The sequence below is a fragment of the Megalobrama amblycephala genome, linkage group LG24 (assembly GCF_018812025.1).
Source record: "Megalobrama amblycephala isolate DHTTF-2021 linkage group LG24, ASM1881202v1, whole genome shotgun sequence".
NCBI classification, from domain to species: Eukaryota; Metazoa; Chordata; class Actinopteri; order Cypriniformes; family Xenocyprididae; genus Megalobrama; species Megalobrama amblycephala.
Genome location: NC_063067.1, coordinates 11,900,860 through 11,917,675, shown reverse-complemented (window position 1 = coordinate 11,917,675; position 16,816 = coordinate 11,900,860). Strand labels below are relative to the sequence as shown.

The following is a 16,816-nucleotide window of genomic DNA, read 5'->3' as shown; positions in this document are numbered from 1 at the left end:
AACGAATAGAAATGTTATATATACATACAGTAGAGATCAAAATTAGATAATTTCTTAACACTTGATTTTTTTCCTTGCTTTGAATGAAGTCAGCACATCTGCAGTCACAGAACATCACTCGTTTCTCACACTGCTCTGGTGTAATCTTAGTCCACTCTTCTTCCAGTCTCTTCCACAGTTCGGTAATTGTAGTGGTTTTCTTAGCCATAACTTTGTCGCCATGGATTTTCCAGAGATTTTCAATCAGGTTTGGATCAGGACTGGCCATTGGCCATTTTATTATTACAGTGTTCTTAGCTTCAAGGAACTGCTTTACCCATGTTGCATTGTGACGGGGGCATTGTCTTGCATGATAATTGCGGGCTGATTGGGAGATGCTCACAAGAAAGGAACCACATGTTGCTGAAGAAAGTTCTGATAAACATTTGAATTCACCCTGCCACGTAGGTCCAACTCCTGCTGCAGAAAACGTCCCCTAACTCATGACACTTCCACCTTTCACTGACTTCTTTTTTGGGCCTAGTCTTTTCCCCAGTTTGATGCTGAACATAATGTTTCCCATTGGACCCAAATAAATTTCTCTTGCTCTCATCACTAAAGTGAGTTTTGGCCAGTTCTCCTCTGTCCACACAACATGCACTTCAGCAAAGGTTAGTCTAGCTTTGATTCTTTCTCCTGACAAGAGGCTTGGTCACTGCAGAGTGGGATTTCAGTAAAACTTCTCAATGGCAAGACACTGTATGCCGAGAACTGTTGAGCACTGAACTTGCAAGCATTTCCAGCTGCAGTGTTGAACCAGTTCCCCACTGAGAGTCTCTAACATTGAACCTAAACGCGATTATCGCTTAAACGAGATTCTTAGTGCGATTATGAAATCGCAAAGGCTGCGATTTGTTTGTTTTTTATGCGCAGCTTGTCAATGAAGTATGGCTCCAAATGCTAATCCATCTGAAAGCACTGCGAGTTTGAGTCGCTTATAATGTACATTTGAAAAAGCAACACGCGTCAAACATATTTCCAGACATGAGAAGCATTTATTAACATCTTGTCCAACAAAAGACAACATGTTTTTACTCCAAACTCACTTCGTAACGACAGTTGAGATGATGTGGCTTCTTACACAGAATAAGGCAGTCGTGTGTTTATTAGTCATCTTTAATCAATCAAAGTCTTTCAATCTTCTGTTTATTCAGCTACAGCTATATGAAGTGTGTAATCTTCTTCTGCGGCAGGGCATGTTTAGAGTTTCTGCACAAGAGCGCCCTCTGGCTTTCAGATGGAGAAGCATTTACTACTGATCACAGAGCTGTACAGCTCTCTGACCAGCCTTTGCCAAATCACGTGTGGTTTAATCGTGATAAATCATTGTAGCCCTAATATATATATATATAATAGAATACACAAAAAAGCATTTGCTCAATAACTATGACATTCCGTAATTATGATTTTCAACCCATTCAAGTGCAAAACCAGTAGAAAGTTTAACTGAGGCTTGATGTTCACTTGGCATGGTTTAACACCTCTTTGTCACATTCTCTGACTCTAGAAGGTACTAAAATGTAATCTTAAAAGCTTTGTAGACAATTAAGGCTGTAGGTACACATGGGACTAAAGCACATCCGACTATATTTGCTAATATTATTACTTAGCTCTACTAATATTTGTTCTGGCTGAGTGAGAGACTCTCATACTTTTGGCGGTGTTCAGCAGGCTTTGGTGAGGATAATTCCTCATCTCACAGCTTCCCTTTGAGGTGGATTTCACCGCCTGGATGTGCACATGCTGTGGACTTCATGCACATATGGGTTGAGCTATATAGCAATCATTCTCGGCTGGTGTCTCAATTTAGAACCGCGGTCACCGGTCATTCTTTATGCACTGGCTAGAAAATTAAGTCCATTTCTTTTAGCTTTGCGGTGTGTATTTAAATTAGAGTCTATTTGCATATTTCCACTGAGAGGAAAATGGCTTTCGATGCTGATCTTGATTAATGAACTCTCATCAAGCAGATTAATATATATTCTGTCACACTTTAAGGACTGCGTTACAGCAATTAGCTCAGGCTTGATTTGGCTCTCGTTCTCGTTCAGCCTTCAGACAATTTCTCGCTCGCAAACATATACTTCTGTGAGGACATTTAGAAATTTTATGGTGATATTTTCAGAACAGTTAAAGCATGCTCTCTAATCAGCCAAGGAGCTCTTAAGATGACACTCACGCTAGCCAAAAGCCTTCTCCACTTTAGAAATGCTAAAGTGAAGCTCGCGCTCACGTTCAGTATATTAATGCCTCTTGAAGTAATTGTGTATGCCATTAAGGAAGTGGATTTGCTATCGGAAATGCATGCATGCATGGGCTCACTTGGCACAACACCTCATTAATAACTGTTGTTGTTTTATTTCCCCCCTGCTGCCATCTCGGAGGGGCAGAACGTAGTGCCAGGGTGGATTGAAGATGACAGGGAGATAAATTTCTCTGACTTCCTGTTTCCCATTCAAATTAGAGATACACCCTCTGGTCCTCTAGAATGCAAACTCAATCATACAGCCTGTCTTTTGTCTCATAGGAGCGCTTGCATCTATGACCTTTGACCTCACATCTCAAACAGAAGTGAATGGCTGTCAGGTAGGTAGAGTTTTTGGCATTGGGGACAAAATGTAGCCCACAATAAATGCCTCTGCTCAAAGACGCACACATATAAATAGCAGCAACTTATTCTTGAATGTGTTTTATATCCATGATAGATGTATGTGGACTACGGCAGCTCAAACACCTGTCAGCTAGAGCAAGGCGGTCATGAGTTATCATCTTGCCTCTGCAACGCTCCAGAACAGCTTAATCAGCACAATCTTGAAGGCAGGAATTCATCACTCATTACTTTGCTGGCTATCAGCAATTAACAGTGGGAGGTAGATGATCCTGCTTCCAGAGGCCAGGATCAATCCGTCCATCTGTGCTCCACTACCGGGGGCGAGTTGAGCCCTCATGTTCCCTGCATGATGGATGTGCGGAGCTGCACTGTATTACTGGTAATGTGGTCTAACAAATATTGTGACTGGTATATTGTTTGTGAATTTGCAGCAAACAGGATTGATTTACTGGTTGATTGTTTAAAGGTGCAATGTGTACATTTTAGGAGGATCTACTGACAGACATGCAATATAATATACATAACTATGTTTTCAGTGGTGTATAAAGAACTTACCTAATGAACCGTTATGTTTTTATTAACTTAGAATAAGCCATTTATATCTCATACAACGCGGGTCCCCCCTCCATGTCAAGTCGCCATTATGCTCCAGCATGTTTCTACAGCAGCCCTAAACGGACAAATGCTACAGAGTGCGTTTCAACACTATGTTGTTCTTCTTCTAAATCGTTAGTGTTTTTAGAGGCAGCTTGCATCGTCACTACATTGAATACGCACAAAGAAGAGGTAGTAGTAGTAGTCATCTGGTTTATTAGAAGCAGAGACCGTTCTTTGTTAGAAGTAAGAAGAAATCTTATTGCTTGAATGGCTAACGTACTCTCTGCTGTCTCAGACAATGGCATCTTTGACTTGTGTCAGCCAGACGGCCACCGTAGCTTCTCAAATCACGTGAAAGGTAGGGGTGAGCTGCTGTTGGTTGTAGTTCGCAAACCTCACCACTAGATGCCGCTAAAATTTACACACTGCACCTTTAAAGGGTTAGTTCACCCAAAAATGAAAATAATATCATTAATTACTCACCCTCATGTTGTTCTACACCTGTAAGACCTTCATTCATCTTCGGAACACAAATAAAGATATTTTTGATTAAATCCGATGGCTCAGTGAGGCCTGCATAGACAGCAATGGTATTTCCTCTCTCAAGATCCATAAAGGTATTAAAAACATATTTAAATCAGTTCATGTGAGTTCAGTGGTTCTTTCTTAATATTATAAAGTGACGAGAAAATTTTTGTGTGCCAAAAAACCTCAAATTAACCCTTTTTAACAATATCTAGTGATGGCCGATTTCATAACACTGCTTCTTGAAGCTTCGGAGCTTTACGAATCAAATCAGTGGATCAGAGCGCCAAAGTCACATGATTTCAGCAGTTTGGTGGTTTGATACGTGATCCGAATCACTGATTCGACTCAAAAGTTGCATAATGCTCTGAAGGAGTGTTTTGAAAGCGGCCATCACTAGATATTGTTAAAAAGTCGTTTTTTTTTGTTTTTTTGAGCACAAAAAATATTTTCGTCACTTTATAATATGAAGAAAGAACCACTGAACTCACATGAACTGATTTAAATATGTTTTTAGTACCTTTATGGATCTTGAGAGAGGAAATACCATTGCTGTGAATGCAGGCCTCACTGAGCCATCAGATTTAATAAAAAATATCTTAATTTGTGTTCCAAAGATGAACGAAGGTCTTATGGGTGTAGAATGACATGAGGGTGAGTAATTAATGAAGTTATTTTCATTTATGGGTGAACTAACCCTTTAAGGTGGATTTCAATGGCTTGGTGTGTGTGTGTTTTTTTTTTTTTTTTTTTAATCAATATCAAATCAAATCAGTTATCAATAAAAGCATAGTACCCCCCCCCCCCCCCCCCAAAACAAACAAACAAACAAAAACAAAACTTTTATACACATCAAATATCTTTTGTTTATTAAATGTAAATGTCTATTTGGTCTTTTGAACTTTCTATTCATCAAATAATCCTGCAAAAACGTATCATGGTTTACAAAAAAATTAAGATTAAGATATTTTTGATGAAATCAGAGAGGATTTTTTTTTAATCTCCCATAGAAAGCAACGAATTTACCACATTCAAAGTCCAGAGAAGTATTAAAGTCATAGTTAAAATAGTCAACGTGACTACAGTGATCACTACATCAACTGCGTATGACGACAGCTCAAATTGTTAAAGGTGCCATTGAATGGAAAATTGAATTTATCTTGGCATAGTTGAATAACAAGAGTTCAGTACATGGAAATGACATACAGTGAGTCTCAAACACCATTGTTTCCTCCTTCTTATATAAATCTCATTTGTTTAAAAGACCTCCGAAGAACAGGCGAATCTCAACATAACACCGACTGTTACGTAACAGTCGGGATCATTAATATGTACGCCCCCAATATTTGCATATCCCAGCTCATGTTCAAGGCATTACACAAGGGCAGCCAGTGTTAATGTCTGCATATTAGCAAATCAGCATATTAGAATGATTTCTGAAAGATCATGTGACACTGAAGACTGGAGTAATGATGCTCAAAATTCAGCTTTGCCATCACAGGAATAAATTACATTTTAAACAGTTCATTAAAGTTGTAATAATATTTCACAATATTACTGTTTTGACTGTATTTTTGATCAAATAAATGCAGCCTTGGTGAGCAAAAACTTTCCAAAATCTTACCAAACCCAAACTTTTGAACTGAATTGCATACAGTATTTATATATATCCAAAAAACACAATACTGTATATTTTTTGGTACATTTGTGTTAGTGACACTGCTCTTGAATTCAATTTACTAAAGTCCTGAACTATTGCTCAGGCAATAGGAACTGTTTTCTAGCTTCAAAAGGAACCCGATTAGGGAACTCAGCATAGGGACTGTATGACAGTAACAAAAACTCTGTAAAGGAAGATAAATCCTGGGTTTTACCTGAGGTTATTTCTTCTTCCCTTCTCTTACAGAAGTTAATAAACTCTGGTCAATAGCAGTCAGACACCTAACACTAGATAGGGGGCGAAGAGAAGGAAAGAAACTCCAGTAATCCTCCTCTTCTATTATGTTTCTTTATTGTTCTGTGCTTCATGCCTTTCAGCGGTGGAAGCATAAACTGCCCTTAATAAGAAGCAAATCTCATCAACTGGAAAGAGAGAGACATTATTTTCTGCTCCTGCATGAGGAATGTTTCTTCTCTGCTCCTAATTACATGGAATGAAATAACGCTGTGATATGGCACAGAATTTTATTGTGGCAATAATTCCTCGGTCCTAGTGGCACTATACTGTATGAACAGACTAGGAGAATGTATTTTTGCTGTATCTAAGGTTTTGCAACTGCCGTTGTCCTTTATGGTGTCTGTCTTGAGGTATGACTGTTATATTGGAGGTGAAGAAGTGTGGCATTGTGGGTGAAGAGAAACTTCTCCTTCACCTTTTCTCTGATGATGTTGTGAAATGCCATCAAAGTCACTGGCTGAACACTTCAGAATATAGGCTAGTTGCAAGGTTAAGATTTTCGTTCATTTGCTCCTTTGTGTGTTTTGGTGGCTCTTTGATCCAGAGTGGTGAAATTTTTCACCCTTTGATCTAAAGTGGTGAAATTTTAACAGTAAAAAATCCTAAAGTTACATTGTATAACAAATACAAAAGATCTTAGGAGGAACTTGTTTACAAAAGTGCTCAAAATTATGCACATTCCAAATCTGTCAGTACATATATTCTTAAAAATTCTTCATACAGTGGACTACTAGTAAAATTGATACATTTTTGGAGCCAAAATTTATATATATATATGTATATATGTATATGTATTTACACTGAGCACTGTATATGTATATTATATATTTACAACAAAAACTACTACATCTAGTACTTTGTATGGCCTCCATGATTTTTAATGACAGCACCAAGTCTTCTAGGCATGGAACGAACAAGTTGGCGACATTTTGCAACATCTGTCTGTTTCCATTCTTCAAGAATGACCTCTTTCAGAGACTGGATGCTGGATGGAGAGTGATGCTAAACTTCAGAATTCCCCATCAGTGTTCGATTGGGTTCAGATCAGGAGCCAATGAATCACTTTCACCCTGTTCTTCTTCAGAAATGTGTTTAAGATCATTTTTCATGTTGGAAAATTGCACGACGACCAAGGGCACAGAGTGATGGTAGCATCTTCTCTTTCAGTATACAGCAGTACATCTGTGAATTCATGATGCCATTAATGAAATGCAGCTCCCGACACCAGCGGCACTCATGCAGCCCCATATAAGGACACTGCCACCACCATGTTTCACTGTAGGCACTATGCATTTTTCTTTGTATTCCTCACCTTTGCGACACCATACAGTTTTGAAGCCATCAGTTCCAAAAACATTTATCTTGGTCTCATCACTCCAGAGTATAGAGTCCCAGTAGTCTTCATCTTTGTCAGCATGGGCCCTGGCAAACTCTAGGTGGGCTTTTTTGTGCCTGTGCTTTAGGAGAAGCTTCTTTCGTGGACAGCACCCATGCATGCCATTCCTCTGCAGTGTATGCCGTATTGTGCTATGGGAAATAGTCAGCCCAGTTTGGCTTTCTACTTCTTTAGATAACTGCAGTGAACTTGCATGCCGATTTTCTTCAACACTTCTCCTCAGAAGACGCTCCTGTCGAGGTGTTAACTTCCGTGGGTGTCCTGGACGTCTCTGTGAGATGGTTGCAGTTCCATCGTTTTGTAAATTTTTGTACCACTTTTGCTACAGTATTCTGACTGATAAGTAAAGCTTTGCTGATCTTCTTGTAGCCTTCACCTTTCTGGTGTAAGGAAATTATTTTCTTTCTCGGGTTTTGTGACATTTCTCTTCCATGTGGTGCCATTGCTGACAGCATGAAATGGGGAAGCGGTTTTAAGACCCTTTCATAGTCAACTGTCTGCTGGACACCTGTGTAATGAATAATTAGACTCACCTGTGGTTGAATTCTTGTTAAATTAGACATTTGTAGTCTAAAATGTAGCTTTGCTCCAGAGACTTTCAGTGGGGTGTACTCATTTTTGCATCACCCTAATTTGAGTAAAACTGAAAAATGTGTAATCCAAGTTATATTATTATCCTTACTTTCATGTTATAAGTTAAACAGATTTTATATAAAACTTAGTCTTGTCAACATTTTGAAAATTGATTTTGTGTTCATTGAGATATTGTTTAAAATGTTACTTTTCAAAGGGGTGTACTCATTTACGCTGAACACTGTATGTGTGTGTGTGTATATATATATATATATATATATATATATATATATATATATATATATATATATATATATATATATACATACAATGTTATAGTGTTATTTTACTAATGTTAACTAAAATTAAAACTAAAACTAAAACCATTATTTAGTTCATTTAGTTTAACTTTATGAACTAAAATAACTAAAATTAAAAGTGTAATAAAAATGAATAAAAAGATAAATAAAAGAAAGATAAATATAGACATATAAAAAAGATAACTAATAACAATCACAAAAACACAACAAAATGAATAAACAAACTAAAATTACAATGAAAATATACACATAAAAAATATTTTACTTTAATTAATTTAAAACTAATTTTATCTAAATTATACTAAAATAACAATGATTGGATATCTATATAGATGATCTTTTTGGATAATGTTTTCAAAAATATTATGAAGTATAATAAATGTTTTACCAGTGCTTTATTGTTTTTTAGACAGCACATAAAAAGCATGGATGTACCTCTCTCTCTCTCTCTCTCTCTCTCTCTCTCTACCTACCAATCAGCAGGTATGAAGCCATTTTCCTAGAGCTCAGGTGATTGGCTCAAAACATGATGTCTGTAGGATGAGCACAGACGACAGATCGTGCCAGCTGAGCGAGTACGATTGAGATGAATATGAATGCTAACGGATACCTCTCTCCAGGTATTATTATTAGACCTCCTTGAGAGACAATCCAAGTGTGTTTGTTTATTTTCCATGTCTCTGTGTGAGACTGGAATACCAAATGTATATTTTAAACCAATCAAGCGCTTCCTATCTGCAGCCCGAGGCTCTTATTTTTGCTGCATTCTCTGTATGGTAAATTATTGCTTTGTTTACAATTGGATCCTGCTTAGCTTACAGTCATCTATCTTGGGCACCTTATTGCACTTATTTGCAATATGATAACAACTTAAGCTCAATTTTCACAGCTTTAACTAGACCTGCTGGGAACATGTTTGTTCTCAGTGCCCTGACTGGAAGATGTCCCCATCACTCCAACTCCACATTACTGTCACGTATAAGCTTGGCAATATAATTATTCCATATGAATTATACCATGCAGTATCTCTCTGAGTAAATGATTGAAGAGGCAAAATTAGTTCCTGAAGGTAATTGAAGCGTTAGATAAATTAGCCAAAGTTTGAGATTGTTTTCTCCTTCTCCTTCTTTAATTCCTGAGTGTATCACTTTGCAAAACCCTTCACAACAATCTAGGGGAGGCGAGAGTTTAGGAAGGCAATTGGCTATAGCGGCTCTGGACTACTGACGGCTTCAAAGAGAGACCCTGAGCAATTTCACCATTCACTCTGCGCCATTGTTTTGAGTTATTATTCTGCTACCTCAGTTCTGCAAATGTTAACTAACCGAGAATTGCGCTCCAGCTGCAAATGTATTTGGCTGTTTGACTTTCCAGCGAGAGATCAAATGCAAATCATTCTTAAAAAAATCCTGTGTAAAGCACAGTCGGTCTCTCCAGGGAGATTCAGAGCCTGACATTAAACAAGACTGTAATATTGCTGAAATGAGCAGCAGAACACATTCAACTCATCATGGAAATGTTAAGTTTTAAATTGGAGGGTTTTTTTGTTTTGTTTTGAGTGGGCGAGAGTGGAAGAGGAAGATGGTCTCTAATGTATGCTCAGTTTTAGAGGTCGGGGGGTGTTTAGTCGTAACTGTGGTGAACTAAATCAGCGTTTATGTATAATGGCAGTGTTCCATGTTTTAAAAATGCAGTTTAAGTGCCATTTCTCTGTGACTTGGATGGATTTGATTAGTATCGCTATTTTATACACTGTGCTTTTATGCGTCTGGTATGATTGGAATCGCTGTCACTTTACTGGCTCACTTAAAGTGTTCCTTCCAATCTCACTTTTCAGACTATTCTCTTTAGTCCCTTTGTAATTTAGATCCATTTAGAATACACTCTAATGAGGATTTTTTTTTAACCAATGTTTTTTTCTCCTTGGCCTCTATTACCACATTTCTTGCTGGTATCATAATCCAATTGTGTGTCCTTGAAGTGGATAAAGTTATAAGTGTACTTTTAGAAGGGAGGAGAATGGCCCACAGTTGCACTGAAAATCACTGAATTAATCATTCCAGGCACATTGGAAATATGGGCCTATGGCGGCATTTCTGCAAGCTGATTTTACGTTGCTTCTTGCACTTTTGAAGTGAAATGTCTAGTGAGTAGTGTTCAGTTGAGACCTTTTTTTTTTTAATTTCTGAGGCTATGCTAATTTTTTTCCTCTTTCTGTGGCTAGCGTTTATATGTTCACACTATTTGGCCATAAATACTACTTACTAACAAGACCCCTTTAAACAAATATTATTTAAAAATATAATTCATTTATGGTGATTCTACATTATTTTTCTGGATTCAGTGTGTAAATGTTTATTTTTACAAATATTACTTGTGAATACTCTCAATCAATCAATCAATCAATCAATCAATCAATCAATCAATCAATCAATCCACAGCCCTAATCAGTCTGTTTTATTCAGTATTGCACAATGTTTATATATATATATATATATATATATATATATATATATTTTTAAACAGTGTATTTAAACAGTGTATATATACACTCTAAAAAATGCTGGGTTAAAAACAACCCAAGTTGGGTTGAAAATGGACAAACCCAGCAATTGGGTTGTGTCATGATCACAGTCTGTTCCTGTTCACTCCGGACTCCATTTCCCATAATCCTCCCTGTCAGTCACATGCACTCACTCCACCAATCACCTGTTGCCACATACAGCCATGCACACTCCACACTAATCACCACACCCAGCTGATACTCATTACCAGGACTATAAAGGACTCACACACACACCACTTCACCGCGAAGTCTTGTTTCCCCAGTGTACAATTCCGAGCGTTTATATCTTGTCTGCCTTTCTGTTACCGTTGCTGCCTGTTCCTGTTCCTTGACCCGTTGCTGCCTGTCCTGACCCTTGCCTGGTATACCGTTCTGTGTATGATATCCGCCTGCCTCGATCTACTGCCTGTACCCTGACTACGATTCTGCCTGTTCCTTACTGTTCCTGTTTGTTCCTGTTTTGACCCTGCCTGTACGACCACTCTACTTTAATAAAATGCTGCAGATGGATCCCTGCCTGAGTCTCCATTCGTTACAGGTTGTTTTAACCCAGCGGTAGGGTTAAATGTTTGCCCAACCTGCTGGGTAGTTTTATTTAACTCAACTATTGTTTAAAAATTACTGTATTGCTTAATTAAAATTAACCCAAAGTATGTTGGAAATGAACATTTATTAACATTTATTAATAATTATTAAACAATAAACATTTCTTAAATTGCTTATTAATAAATTGATATTAATAAACTATTAAACTGTTAAATTTATATTAACAAAATATTAAAGCTTATTAATAAACATTCACCTTTTGTCTATTATTGTTGCCTCTAATTGCATCTGGTTTTTAATTTCCCAACTATTTTGGGTTCATTTTAAGCTAGCCATATAACAATTTTTAAACAATAGTTGGTTTAAATAAAACTACCTAGCAGGTTGGGCAAACATTTAACCCAACAGCTGGGTTAAAACAACCCAATCGCTGGGTTTGTCCATTTTCAACCCAACTTGGGTTGTTTTTAACCCAGCATTTTTTAGAGTACATATATATATATATATATATATATATATATATATATATACACACTGTTTAAAAGTTTAGGGTCAGTAAGATTTATGTTTTTGCTCACCCGGCTGCATTTATTTGATAAAAAATAGTACAATAATAAAAAAGTAATACAAAAAGTGTACATACCCCTTGCAGAATCTTTGAAAATGTGAATAATTTTAAATAAAATAAGAGAGATCACACAAAATGCATGTTACTTTTTATTTAGTACTGTCCTAAGTAAGATATTTTATGATATTTACATATAATCCACAGGACAAAAAAATTTGCTGAATTTATAAAAATGACCCTGTTTAAAAGTTTATATACCCTTGATTCTTAATACTGTGTGTGGTTACCTGGATGATCTACGTGATGGTTGTTCATGAGTCCCTTGTTTGTTCTGAGCAGTTAAACTGAGGTCTGTTCTTCAGAAAAATCCTCCAGGTTTTGCAGATTCTTCAGTTTTCAAGCATTTTTTGGCATATTTGAACCCTTTCCAGCAGTGACTGTATGATTTTGAGATCCGTCTTTTCACACTGAGGACAACTGAGGGACTAAAACTCAACTATTAAAAAAAGTTCAAACATTCACTGATGCTCCAGAAGGAAACACGATGCATTAAAGGTGCCCTCGAATGAAAAATTGAATTTATCTTGGCATAGTTAAATAACAAGAGTTCAGTACATGGAAATGACATACAGTGAGTCTCAAACTGCATTGTTTCCTCCTTCTTATATAAATCTCATTTGTTTAAAAGACCTCCGAAGAACAGGCGAATCTCAACATAACACCGACTGTTACGTAACAGTCGGGGTGTACGCCCCCAATATTTGCATATGCCAGCCCACGTTTCCAACATTATAAAAGGCATTAGACAAGGGCAGCCAGTATTAACGTCTGGATGTGCACAACCAAATCATCAGACTAGGTAAGCAAGCAAGAACAATAGCGAAAAATGGCAGATGGAGCAATAATAACTGACATGATTCATGATAACATGATATTTTTTGTGATATTTGTAAACTGTCTTTCTAAATGTTTCGTTAGCATGTTGCTAATGTACTGTTAAATGTGGTTAAAGTTACCATCGTTTCTTACTGTATTCACGGAGACAAGAGAGCCATCGCTATTTTCATTATTAGACACTTGCAGTCTGTATAATGCATAAACACAACTTCATTCTTTATAAATCTCTCCAACAGAGTAGTATTAGCCGTTAGCCACGGAGCACTATCAAACTCATTCAAAATCAGAAGTAAACAATATAACAGTATACAATACTCACATAATCCAACACATGCATGTCGCATGCATGACGAACACTTTGTAAAGATCCATTTTGAGGGTTATATTAGCTGTGTAAACTTTAAGGCACTGTTCAAGGCAAGCGCGAGCTCTGTGGGCGGAGAGCACGGGATTTAAAGGGGCCGCAGCATAAAATAGGCGCGTTTATAATGATGCCCCAAAATAAGCAGTTAAAAAAATTAATTAAAAAAAATCTATGGGGTATTTTGAGCTGAAACTTCACAGACACATTCAGGGGACACCTTAGACTTATATTACATAAAAACATAATCTAGGGCACCTTTAAGACCCGGGGGTGAAAACTTTTGAATAGGATGAAGAAGTCCAAATTTTTCTTATTTTGTTTAAATATCATATTTTTTCATTTAGTACTGCCCTTCGGAAGCAACAGAAGATATTTACACATTTCCTGGAAAACAAATTAAGTGCATTTTACCTCTATTCAAATTCAAAAAGTTTTCACCCCCCAACTCTTAATGCATCGTGTTTCCTTCTGGAGCATCAGTGAATGTTTGAACCTTTTTTAATAGTTGAGTTTGAGTCCCTCAGTTGTCATCAGTGTGAAAAGACGGATCTCAAAATCATTCAGTCACTGCTGGAAAGGGTTCAAATATGCAAAGATGCTGGAAAACTGAAGAATTTTTGGGACCTGGAGGATTTTTCTGAAGAACAGAGTTTAGTTTAACTGCTCAGGACAAACAAGAGACTCATGAACAACTATCACAAAACAAACAAGCAAGCAAGCAAACAAACAAACAAACAAAAAAACAGTCATGGGTCATCCAGGTAACCACACACAGTATTAAGAATCAAGTGTTCAAACTTTTGAATGGGGCCATTTTAATAAACTCAGCAATTTTTTTTTTTTTTTTTTTTTTTGTCTTGAGGATTTTATGTAAACATCTGTTATGTAAAATATCTTACTCAGGACAGTACTAAATAAAAAATAACATGCATTTTGTATGATCCCTCTTATCTTGTTAAAATTATTCACATTTTCACAGATTCTGCAAGTCTTCATTACTCCAGTCTTCAGTGTCACATGATATTATAATATTATATCAATGTCTTTACATTTTCTTTTGATTCATTTTATGCATTCTTGCTGAATATATATATATATATATATATATATATATATATATATATATATATACTGTCACAGATCCCTTGTCTCCAGAACTCCTATTCCCATGATCCTCCTGTTCTCCACACCTGCACTCACTTCCCTCGTCATCTCCCCATCACTCATCATCATCACCTGGACTTCCTCGTTTGCACTCCCTATATATATGGACTCACTCCCTTCACTCCTTGTCTGTTCTTATATGTTGTTTGATGTGTTGATGTTGTATCTCTTCGTTGTATCATTAAATACCCATTTGCTATGGAAGTCCGTGAATGCTTCATCCTTACAACACCAACCGTAACATATACACATTTTTTTTTTCTTTTACTCCAAAAACAACTTACTGAGCCCAAACTTTTGTGTAGCGTATTAAGGTAGTTTTGATATGGAGTAGTACCATGGTACTTTGAAAGATACTATAGTATTGAATGGTTACCGTGCTCATGTACTGTGGTATTTACATGATACGCACTTCAAAGAATACCATGATGTCATGGTCCATTTCTAAAAAATATGCTAATACCATGGTTTATTTTTGTAAGTGTATAATCTTACAAAAATGTTTTAAAATATTAACACATCTGCGTTTCCTATAACAAACCGTATTTTCATTAAAAAAATGCTTGTGATAATAAGCCATTGCAATGTTAAGATATCAAATTCTGTGAAATCTCTCTCCCAAATCTGCTGTCTACTACATTGATATGCTATCCCAACCACTCTGTCTCCATAGTAACAAGAAAACCTCTTAACGTCCACAAACTTGGAGTTTTTAGTACAGAGGAAGGTGATCCCTCTTGCTGCGGTTTCAGAGGACGCAGACCCTTGATGGATCTTTGTTCATCTGCCCTGTTTTGTTCCTTCCCTTGTACTCATTCATCTGCTGGCGAAAATGAAGAAGCTGTCGCCGTTCAGACGCCATTAATTTTTCATGAAAATATCAATTATGTCCTGTAATAGAGAGTTCGCATGCGCCGCCCAGGAGGGATCGGCCATCCTCCATGCAATCATCCCAAATTTGGCCTTGTGCTCCGCTTATACCCTTCATCCCCAGCTCCCTCCACCCTGAGAGCCATACTCTCCTAATTAGTCACCAGGAGGAGAGGGGGCTCTATTAGGACCAGTGATGAATCATTATCTTCTGTAATTGGCCCTCCAGTCCCCCAGGGGGTGCCCTGCTCCAGACTGCCCAGCTGGAGGAGCCCATCCTGCCACGGCATGAAACTGCAGCTGCAGAGTGAGCCAAACTTCTTTTTTTTACTGCAAAGCCTCCATTAATAATCCTGAACCTCAGCTCATACTAATAGGTTCATATTAATCATTGTTTGGGTGATGCGGTTCTGTAATTGAGAGCCGCCTTAAGAAGATTAATTTGGTGTAATATTCATCACAGAGGGGAAGAGAGTTATTGGTATTCATTATGATGCTGATGTTGCCACAGCAATTTTGCAAAGGCGGGTAAAGCTTTGTGAATGCGGCCTTGCAAAATGATAAATAACTCGTTTATGATTCTGTATTACTCTACAACAACAGTTTGGATACATTTCCATATAGTGAGTGAGGGAAGTTTTTTCTTTGTTGGAACAAAAGTTGATTTGTGGTGGCCTCTGCAAACCGGTTAGATTTATAAATAGGATTATTCTCCCACACTCAAAAAAAATATTTAAGCCGCCTAGATGTTATGTATTTGAATCGCTTATAAAACTTGCGTCCATTTGAATAACATAAACCAAGTAATGAACTTAATGTGATGCATATTTGTCAGTCATACATAAATAAAAAGTATGATTTCTGCACTCAAAAAATAATTGCATAGTTTATTTTTAACTATTTGCATCTATTTGAATTTATTTAAATAATCATAGTTTAAAAATGTTTTCATTCAAATTGCTTAGAATCAGCATAAATCTGTTCATGGTGAAAACAATTACATTCATGAATAAAATATGGCTGTGGAACAAGCAATATTCAATTAAAGGTGCCCTAGAATCAAAAATTGAATTTACCTTGGCATAGTTGAATAACAAGAGTTCAGGGGCAAGGAGCACGAGATTTAAAGGGGCCGCAGCCTGGATCGGTGAATAGTTAATGATGCCTCAAAATAGGCAGTTAAAAAAAAAAAATCTATGAGGTATTTTGAGCTGAAACTTCAAAGACACATTCAGGGGACACTTTAGACTTATATTACATCTTGTGAAAGAACGTTCTAGGGCACCTTTAATTAAATATAAGATTGTAAGAGATTTAAACAATTGTGATTTTTTGAGAAATATACCTGGTTATTACGGCTGGGACAATACTTTGATGCATCGCGATTCGTGCATCGTTCTGATATTTTCCAAATGCATCGCAAATCGATTCTGGGCTTAGTTTTTAACAGCAGATGGCGCTCTAGGCTATTTTTTTAACCGCATGCTCAAATATTTACGAAGAAGAGCACTCGTGCATTCGGCTGACGATGTATTTGCACCTCAGAATGCTTTTATGACATGAGATTAATGTAAACAGCCCACTGCAAACACCCTTGTAATTCGCTTCAACCTTTTCAAACTTTATGAATGATTATTTTATAGAAGGTTCAATAAGGAATTGGAAGGAAGCAGAGTACGGCTGTTTCTAAAGCACACAGTTCTATCTGCTGTTGAAAACTAAGCTCAGAATCAAATTTGAGAGAGAATCAATACATACGGAAAATAACAGAATCGATCCAGAATCATTTCTCGATTCGCGATGTATCACTGTATTGTTATTGT

The 16,816-nt window shown here is 37.0% G+C and overlaps 1 long non-coding RNA gene across 2 annotated transcripts in view; it reads left to right on the top strand.

Annotated features, from left to right (window-relative positions):
- Window positions 1–1,121: 1,121 nt before the first annotated feature.
- Window positions 1,122–16,816, top strand: part of LOC125260659 — a 28,939-nt gene continuing 13,244 nt past the window's right edge. The window contains exons 1-2 of one of the 2 annotated variants that reach the window (XR_007183097.1): window positions 1,122–2,625; window positions 2,745–3,029. This is a non-coding gene — a long non-coding RNA (uncharacterized LOC125260659). Of the gene's footprint in view, window positions 2,626–2,744; window positions 3,030–14,634; window positions 15,301–16,816 lie in introns of those variants that run through there. The other variant, XR_007183098.1, reaches the window with a different exon arrangement.